The 6,494-nt window shown below is 39.7% G+C and overlaps 1 non-coding gene across 1 annotated transcript; it reads right to left on the bottom strand.

Moving 5' to 3' along the window:
- Window positions 1–2,548: 2,548 nt before the first annotated feature.
- LOC148294723 (small nucleolar RNA R71) lies at window positions 2,549–2,655 on the bottom strand. The gene has a single exon (XR_015835628.1). It is a non-coding gene; the product is annotated as a small nucleolar RNA R71 (small nucleolar RNA).
- Between the last annotated feature and the right edge of the window lie 3,839 nt (window positions 2,656–6,494).

Genomic DNA, 6,494 nt, shown 5'->3' with positions numbered 1-6,494 from the left:
GAAGAGCTTAAAAGACAAACTCATTTTGGCTACAGCCCCCTACCAGTCCAGTTCCGTAGGTCATATTGCAAGCTTTGTTTCAGCAACCTACACAGCTCGGATGAGGCAGCATTCTTCATGAAAGTTGTTCCAATGGGTGTGTACTATAACATATCCAAAATTCAGCCCCATTGGATAAATATGGAGTCTGTTACCTAGCAAACACAGAGCCATGCTCAGGATGGATTTTATCAGCGCGCAAAATGAGTTAGCAATTTGTTTTGGCCTTAACTTCCTCCTCCGACCTTGGATTGGCCCAAATGACATATGGCTGGAAAGAAGACATTCTGAAATTCAATTTCGAGTGCTTAAAGTCCTAATTTGATTAAGAGAAGCCCAAGTTGTAAGCCCTTGAAGTTGCTGGTTATGCTGACCTCAGCATGTGCTGGTTGGATGCTTGGTCATGGTGAGCTAGGTATGAGCTATCATTTCTGGTTGGAAGCTTGGTCATGGTGACATGAAGATGAGCTAGGGCTGCTGGTGGGATCTATTGGTGAAGTGCATCAACCAATTCAGATTTTATAATGTAAGTGTTGTATGCATTAGTGAAGTGCATCAACCAATTCATCTTTTATAATGCAAGTGTTGTATGCATTAGCCATATTGAATTCAGATTTGTCACTCCCCTCTCCCTATAAATACCACATCCATTCCGCATTCAAGACACAACAAATCCTGAGATTCACAACCCCCACAATTCACTCCAACCATCCTCAAACACTCTCAAAATCCCAAACACTCCAACAATCACCAAAACAACTCCAGCAAACCTCTCTTCCATTTCCCTACGAATTTCATCTTCCTTAGCCATCACCACTCACTCAAACTCATCCCAAATCACCTCCATATCCTTCATACATCTTTCTAGAAGTGGGGAAGCTCTTGGAGAAGCATTAGAAGTGGAGAAGCACTTGGAGAAGCCTTGGACACCACAAGAACTTCAGAAAAAGGGTTTTTCTACTCTTATTGTATTCATTATGTTTTCTCATTTCTGTTCAAGTCTCTTTTCCATTATGAGTAGCTAAATCCATAACTAGGGCTTCGATGTAACCTAACATGAATATTCTGGGTTTATAAGTTTGGAGTTTCAAGTTTGATTCATGATTCATGTTCTTATTCATTATGCTTATAAGTTAACATGCTTGTTTGAATGATTGATCACCATTAGAACTTGTTTGTTAACTATCTTGGTTTGAATTAAGAGTATACACCATGCTTTAATTCGAATTGAACTATGAATAGGAAGAGTATGTATGGACATTCGACAACAGGGATTAGATACATACTTGGTTGTTTAAAATGTTCTTCTATGCTTAATGGGTTCCTAATGCTTAATTTTAGGTTAGACAACAAATGATCAAATTAGGGAATTAGGAACACAAGGTTAGGACCAAACACCATGGCCTAATCATACTTTAGCTAGAATCAATCTTTGAATCTGAATTAGACTTGTTACTTGAATCTTTATAACCCAGAATTGAATTGTTATGGTGATTCGAATGCCCTAGTCTCAAAATCTGTTTTCCAACTCTTAAAACCACTCTTTGTTACATTTGTTTACTTGTTTTTGTTTGCAATTTAATTTTGCTTCTTTTGTTCAACAATCACAACCACTCTTGTTTTAAATTCTGTTTTAGACATAACCTCCTACTTTCTTGAATTTGGTAATCTAAGTACATAACTAGTTTTAACTTCTCAGTCTTCGTGGGTACGACCTCGTACTTGTCTTGCTATACTACTAATTGCCCCGTACAATTGCGAGTTAACATAATATTAACAACAAATTTTGGCGCCGTTGCCGGGGACTGAACGAAAGTTCTTCCCTGGTTATGTGCCCAAGGTTACCCTATTCTTTTTAGTGTTTCTAATTAATCTAATTTTCTGTTTCAGGTAGTTTATGTCTAAAAATCCATTACTTGAACAAGTGAGGTCTTCGTTCCAACGTTCTAGATCTTTGAACGCAGGACCATCATTGCAACCCAGACGAGTGACCTCTGAAATTCAGAATCGTCTAGAAAGGGAGTTGTCAACTGCAAAAGAGCAAGCTCTTGCTACATTTACAAGTCTTGCTCTCCACACTGAACTTCCCGGTTCTTCACTTTCAAATTCGGAAGCAAGTTCAGACCAAGAAGAAGAAGAAATGATGGCTGCCATTGAGTTCATGGGAGAACTTGATATCCCAACAATTCCAGCATCTCCTTCAAGCATTTTGCTGCCCACTGTAGCTCGAAATTATGAGCTTAAATCTTCTCATCTTAATATGCTGCCTTCCTTTTATGGTTTACCTAATGAAGATCCATTGACTCATATAAAGGATATTTTTAATGTTGTGAGTTCTTTTCCCTTGACAGGTGTGACAGAAGATCAACTTCGAATGAGAGTGTTTCCATACACTTTAAAGGATAAGGCGAAGTATTGGTTGAATTCTTTGAAGCCTGGTTCACTCACTACATGGTCTGCCATTCAAAAGAAGTTCCTGGAAAAATACTTCTCCACGCAAAAGACCGACATGCTTAGGGACAAGATCTTGTTATTTGCACAGCAAGATGATGAATCGTTTTGTGAAGCATGGGAGAAATTCAATGGGTTGCTCAACCAATGTCCTCATCATGGGATTCCATTGAAGCTTCAAATGCGTATGTTTTATAAAGGACTAACCCCTTCTAGTCATAATATAGTCACCAATTTTGCAGGTGGTTCTTTTAAAACCAAAACTCCAGAAGAAACGTACGAACTCTTTGAGGAGATAGCAATGGAGACCCAACATACGGATACAAGAGGTAAACGTGTTATTAGTGGTTCTAATGATGCTTCTAGTGTGCAGATTTCAAAACTGGAACAAAAGCTAGATGCTCTTCTTGCATTAAACTCAAGAAGCCCTCCGAAGGAAGTGTGTAGCATTTGTGAATCTCATGACCATGCTACCACAGCTTGTCCACTTGGGGCTGGATATCCAGAATTTGTGCAAGAGCAAGCTAAGTTGGTAAATTCCTACAACCAAGGTCCAAGAAATGATCCATACTCTCAAAGTTATAATCCAGGTTGGAGGAATCATCCAAACTTTTCATGGAGAAATACCCAGAATCAAGCAAATCCCCCTTCATTCCAAAGGCCACAACAATCATCATCATCATTGGAAGATATAGTGAAGCAGATGGCAATCAACCAATCCAATTTTCAGCAAACTACACAAGCTGCCATCTCCAAATTGGAAGTCCAATTAGGCCAAATAGCTGCTGAAATAACTCAAAGAGTGCCTGGGAAATGGCCAAGCCAAACTGAGATCAATCCAAAGAACCCAGAAGCCAAGGCCATTCATGTGCTCAGATCAGGTAAGATCATTGATAATAAAGATGATTCTAATCTTTCAAATGATGTTGTGATTGTAGAAAATGAAGAGGAGGAGACCATGGCTACGGAAGGAGAACAACTCAAAACTTCTCAATCTGCTCCTAAGGCCAAATCAGATTCTCAGAAATCCGATCAATTCCAATTGCATAAAAGGGATGACAAATTTGTGCCACCACATCTTCAAGAAGATAGATACGTGCCACCCGCTCCATATGTTCCACAGATTCCATTTCCAGGCCGTCTTAAGAAAGCAAAGCAAGATAAGGCTTTTAAAGAGATTTATGATATTTTGAGTAAAGTTAATATCAATTTGCCTTTGCTTGATCTTATTGAACAGATTCCTGCATATGGAAAATTCATCAAGGACTTGAAAACTCACAAGCTCAATTTCGCTCCAAATGAAGGAGTAAAGCTCGACCAGAATGTAAGTGCTGTGTTGCAAAGGAAGCTTCCACCAAAACTAGATGATCCTGGCAGCTTTGACATTCCCATTAACATTGGAGGCAAGAAGGTTGGAAGAGCCATGTTGGACTTGGGAGCAAGCATCAATGTTTTGCCATATTCAGTTTATCAAGAGCTTGGCTTAGAAGGGATGAAGAAGACTTCAATGCGACTTGAACTAGCTGATCATTCTATAAAATATCCAAAAGGTATTGTAGAAGATATTCTAGTTCAAGTTAATACACTAATTCTCCCTGCTGATTTTGTAGTGATGGACATGGAAGACAATCCAAATGGAGATCGTGTTGATCCCATTCTCCTAGGCAGGCCATTCATGGCCACTGCAGACACAATCATCAAAGTGAAAGATAGCACTCTCTCCATGACTGTTTTGGGTGAAACTGTTGAATTTAAAATGCTTAATGCTCTATCTCAACCTTCTATCTCTCTTGATTCTTGCTTTTCAATTGATGTTGTGGATCATGAGGTTTCTTCCAAAATTTTGCAGAGAAAGTCTAATGATGCTCTAGAAGCTGTCTTAACACAAGAAGAGGAAGATCTTTGTGAACCGGAGTTCCAAGAAGTGGTGGCTGCCTTAGAAGTGTTTCCGCCATACCCACCATCCTTTAGGCCACCAATCGAGCCTCTTGGACCATCATCCACGAAATTGGAGCCATCCATTGTCATCCCACCAAAGCTAGAACTTAAACCTCTTCCCAATAATCTTAAATATACATATTTGGGTGCTAACGAAACTCTCCCTGTTATAATTGCTGCAGGTCTCTCCTCACATGAAGAAGAGAGCTTAATTAAAGTTCTAAAAGAGCATAAAACAGCCATTGGGTGGACCATAGCAGACATCAAAGGAATTAGTCCAAGCATGTGCATGCACCGGATTTTAATGGAAGAAGACAGCAAACCATCTCGTGATGCCCAAAGGAGGCTAAATCCCAACATGAAAGAGGTGGTTAGAGCTGAAGTTTTAAAGCTACTCGATGTAGGAATCATCTACCCAATTTCAGATTCTAAGTGGGTGAGCCCTGTGCAAGTTGTTCCAAAGAAGTCCGGAATCACCGTTGTGAAGAATGAGAAGAATGAGCTAGTTCCTACACGAACTGTCACTGGTTGGAGAGTTTGCATTGATTACAGGAAGTTGAACACATCCACTAGAAAAGATCATTTCCCCTTACCTTTTATTGATCAAATGCTTGAACGTTTATCTGGCCATGCTTACTATTGTTTTCTTGATGGTTTTTCAGGTTATAATCAAATTCCCATTGCTCCGGAAGACCAAGAGAAAACCACATTCACATGCCCATTTGGTACGTTTGCTTATAGAAGGATGCCATTCGGTTTATGCAATGCCCCAGCAACTTTCCAAAGATGCATGATGTCAATCTTTTCAGATATGGTGGAACGATTCATTGAGGTATTTATGGATGATTTTTCAGTTTTTGGTTCCTCTTTTGATAATTGTCTTCACCACTTGTCTCTAGTGCTTAAAAGATGCCAGGAAACAAATCTGATTTTGAATTGGGAGAAGTGTCACTTCATGGTGAGACAAGGCATTGTACTAGGCCATGTGATTTCAAGCAAGGGAATCGAAGTGGATAAAGCCAAGATCGACCTCATCTCAAATCTTCCACCCCCTACCTCTGTTAAAGGAATTAGAAGCTTTCTAGGTCATGCTGGATTCTATAGAAGGTTCATCAAAAATTTCTCAAGCATTACAAGGCCATTGTGTAATCTCCTTGCTAAGGATGCTGTTTTTGAGTTTAATGAAGCTTGCATGGAAGCTTTTTCTACCTTGAAGAGGGAGCTAACTTCAGCCCCTATTATCATAGCTCCGGATTGGTCTTTACCATTTGAAATAATGTGTGATGCCTCTGACTTTGCTATTGGTGCAGTTTTAGGTCAAAAGAAGAACAAGCTGCCCCATGTGATTCATTATGCTAGCCGGACCTTGAATGATGCTCAAATCAACTACTCCACAACAGAGAAGGAGTTGCTTGCTGTGGTTTTTGCTTTAGAAAAATTTCGTTCTTACCTTGTTGGTTCTAAAGTAATTGTTTATTCTGACCATGCAGCCCTTAGATACTTGCTCACTAAGAAGGATGCCAAACCACGCTTGATTAGATGGATTCTCTTGCTGCAAGAATTCGATTTGGAGATTCGAGATAAGAAGGGATGTGAGAATGTGGTAGCTGATCATTTGAGCAGAATTGTGGTTGAAGAAAAAGGAGGAGCTGTGCTACCCTTGAATGAGACTTTCCCTGATGAACAACTATATGCTGCCCAAGTCAAAGAGCCATGGTATGCTGATTTTGTTAATTATCTTGCTTGTGGTGTTCTTAGAAATGATCTAACTTCTCAGGATAAGAAGAAGTTCTTTTCCATGGTGAAACATTATGTATGGGATGAACCTTTCTTATTCAAGCATTGCCCGGATCAACTCATCAGAAGATGTGTTCCAGAAGAAGAGCAAGAAAGCATACTTAGGCATAGCCACGAATTGGCCTGTGGAGGTCACTTTGGAGCTAAGAAAACAGCACTTAAAATTCTGCAATCTGGTTTCTTTTGGCCCACTCTATTTAAAGATGCATTTAATTTTTGTGTTAAGTGTGATAGGTGCCAAAGGATGGGGAACATAAGTCGCAGGAATG

This window comes from Prunus avium, chromosome 4, assembly GCF_965620075.1.
Source record: "Prunus avium chromosome 4, drPruAviu1.hap1.1, whole genome shotgun sequence".
NCBI classification, from domain to species: Eukaryota; Viridiplantae; Streptophyta; class Magnoliopsida; order Rosales; family Rosaceae; genus Prunus; species Prunus avium.
Note: the sequence above shows the minus strand (reverse complement) of the source record. Positions and strands in the feature narration are given on the sequence as shown.